Source organism: Gopherus flavomarginatus, chromosome 1 (assembly GCF_025201925.1).
Source record: "Gopherus flavomarginatus isolate rGopFla2 chromosome 1, rGopFla2.mat.asm, whole genome shotgun sequence".
Taxonomy (NCBI): Eukaryota; Metazoa; Chordata; order Testudines; family Testudinidae; genus Gopherus; species Gopherus flavomarginatus.
Genome location: NC_066617.1, coordinates 191,391,215 through 191,394,681, shown reverse-complemented (window position 1 = coordinate 191,394,681; position 3,467 = coordinate 191,391,215).

The window sequence follows — 3,467 nt, the reverse complement described above, 5'->3', positions numbered from 1 at the left end:
TTAACTGTCTCAATACTAGTGTTTTAAATAGTCTAGGAATGGAAGAGATTTGGTTGTAGTATAACTGTGTATCTTAAAGAGGAACTAGTTCTGGGAGCACCAATACTACTGTGCTTACCACTATTAAAAAGGCACAGTCTCTCTTTACCTAGATGTTACATATTAGATCCCTTCTTCTGAGACATCTAAACATGAAGTAGTTTGTTTTGTTTTTTGCAGTAGCAACAGAATGAGCAAAAGTTACTAGTAAAGGCTGTTCCCAGAGCTGAAATAAATGAAACTGATGCACACATATTTAAGATGGCATGGTGCTGGCTTTCATAGTCAGAAGTAATCTACGTGGGCAAAGGAAAGAGGTGGGAGAAAATACTTGTCAGAACAAACTCGAGGGCAATATTGTTTTCTAGGGTTTGAATACTAATATGACTGTCGCATGTAGTTCAGAGGCCTTCACCTGTCAGAAAGGAACAACTGCTAAATCTGAACACTACACATTAGGAACTTATGAATTGTTTAGTGTCACTGGGGTATTTTGTGATTGGAAGGAGGAAGATCTGTAATATCACATGGCTTGCATGCAAAATGAGGCCCAGAAGTACAGTGGTGCATTAGCTATCCATGAGTATCTAAAACTACCAGACACTATGGCTTCTCTATAGACAAGATCACTTTAAACCTCCTTTAATGTAATATTGAGACTTATAAACATGAATAGGATGTTCAGCAAGGGGATTTTTTGGTAGTGTATTGATAAAGGTCTCTGGTTACTTAACTTGTTTACATGTTGGAATATTTCCCCTTTTAGAGCAGACTAAATTCAACAGTTTTAGCCTATGCCTTCATCTAAATCAAAGCAGTAGTTTTGCAGTTAGTTTTATGTAGATCAGGGATTGGCAACCTTCAGCCCATGACTCACCAGGGTAAGCCCCCTGCTGGCCTGGGCAGGTTTGTTTACCTGCTGTGTTGGCATGTTCAGCTGATCACGGCTCCCAGTGGCTGCAGTTCACCACTCCAAGCCAATGGGATGGCGAATTGTGGCCATTGGGAATCCCGATCAGCCTAACCTGCAGATGCAGCAGGTAAACAAACCAGCCACGCCTGCCAGGGGGCTTACCCTGCTGAGCTGTGTGCCAAAGGTTGCAAATCCCTGATATAGACTGACCAGTCTGAAATATTTCATCAGCATGATGCAGAAGATTTGAGAGGCATTAATAACCACTATGAAAGTAGGCTGTTGCTCCTTCTGAGATGTATGTGCTTCTTGTGTACTTGAGAGAGAGAAAAGTTGTCTGCTTGAGAAGCCAAGCATCTTTTTAATTTGCAGTCTAACATATAACCCAGTTTGTGGGTTGTTAATAGGTGAAGGATACCTACACCTGCCCAAAACTTAACTCCAGTTGCCCTCTTTGTTCCTCTCTCACACTTAGTACCCATGTTGATGCTGTAAGTGGTTAGCCTTACCAGTGCTAACCAGGTGTGGCCTCCCCATCCTATTCACAGCAGGTGGAGGAGAGCTCTGGCCTCTATTTAGAATGTCTATACAGGTTGAGTTGACATAGCTGAGGGCAAGCTTTTAGTCTAGCTACCTTGGATCCCAGCTCAGTGAAGCTGTGGCTGTGTGAGCTGTACAAGCCAACCTGGAACCCTGTGTAAGGGCTTGCAGGGCAAGCCTACACTAAGGCAACTTCAATGCTGGGACCCAAGCTAGCTAAGCTGTGTCAGTTAAAGCTGCAATCACACTTTGCCATTGCATATCTGTACTCTAAAGGGCTAAGTGTTGCAACACCTAATTTGTATTCACAAACCCAGAGATGGGTGCACAGGTTCCCTATACAATATGTGGGGAGACATATGTGCCTGAGAATGAGATCCACAAAAGCCAGAACAGGAAGTAAATCTACAATAGCCAACAGCAGGCAGTGTTAAGAGGGGTATGTCCTAAGCTCTGTCCCTCATTAGGACTTAAGGGCTTGAGATTCACAGCCCTGAACCCTTTCCTGCAAGAAGAGTGGCAAAACAACGTTAACTTTATCCAAAATGCCTGGGAGTGGGAAGAAAGAGGCCTCCCCATAATCTTTAGCCCAGGAGTTAGGGTAGTCTCCAGAAATGTATGGGTGACCCAATTCTCTCATCTGTCTCCCACTTCTTAGATGAGTGGTGTTAGGCTACAGAGATATTTTCACTCTAAATATGCAGAGGGTCAGAGCATGAAAGAAAACTTCTCGATAGTCTGATGGTTAGGGCACTCACCTGCAAAACCAGGTGAATGTACAAGCTGAACCTGTCTCTGCCTGGGCTCATAAAGAGGCATGGGAACTTAACATCTCGCTCCTGACCAATGCCACCTTTGTGGATTTCACCAGTGAGCTGGAGACCTTTCACAAAACTAATGGTCCTGCAGCCTCATCAACCACAGTACTATAGAAAATAGCTAATAAACTCTCCCTAAGAAACAAATTTAGACTAAGGCTATGCCAAAGAACCCACTCCTGACAAAATCCTGGTAGAAAGGAGAGATCTTAAACGAGATGATTTGAGTCCAGGGGTAAGGGTGGGCAACTTCTTCTTACAGAAGCTGAAACTAAAAATCTACAGATAAAATATACTTACTATGTAATAATGCTCAAAAATACATACAACAATGGAGGACATTAATAATTCCATATTTTTTATTCAGAATTATACAAAGCAGATGCCCTTCCCCATGCAACACACAGCCCATATGGAAGCTTTTAATGAATTCTTTGATGAGGCTGTGTATCTTTGCCACCCATCAACAGTATAAGTTACAGGCTCATTTCACTGATAAACAGTGATGCAAAGATTCTTGCTGCAGGTTGTTATATACCTAACCAGGACAGCTTTATTAAATCAATCCAACTGCAATATCATACCACTCAGAGGAACATCTGGTAGCGTAATTGCTAGGTCCTAGAGCCTCAAAGGTACTTAGGCACTGAATGCCCATTGATTTCAATGGGAGTTAGGTCCCTTACTATCTTTGAACATTTAGGCCTAGTTGCTGAAATAGTCTTCAGCAGAGTTGCTTTGGTTGAGCGTGTTAATGTAGTAAAACTAAATGGAATGCTGTATAATATATAGCTAATTAATAACTGAGGACAAAAACCACACCCTATACTGCTATCTCACTACACTGCAAATACTCAAAGCCATCATCTGCTCTGCTCAGAATTCAGCCTGGAAGTACTTGCACTTTCTGAAGTACCTGGCCTTCTCAAATGTAGTAGAGTATTATACTGTTTAGGTGGGCAGTTATTGCTGTATGCGGTTCAAATGAACCCCCCCCCCCCCCAAGAGTTAATACAGATGTCATGAACCAAAAAAAGGACTGGCAATAAGTTTCACACAAACACACCCTCTGGTGGACTAGAGCAATATGAGAGGTTAGAGAAGTGAACTTCAACTAACAATTATGTCTCACTCACTAATAAAATTATCTTTAGACT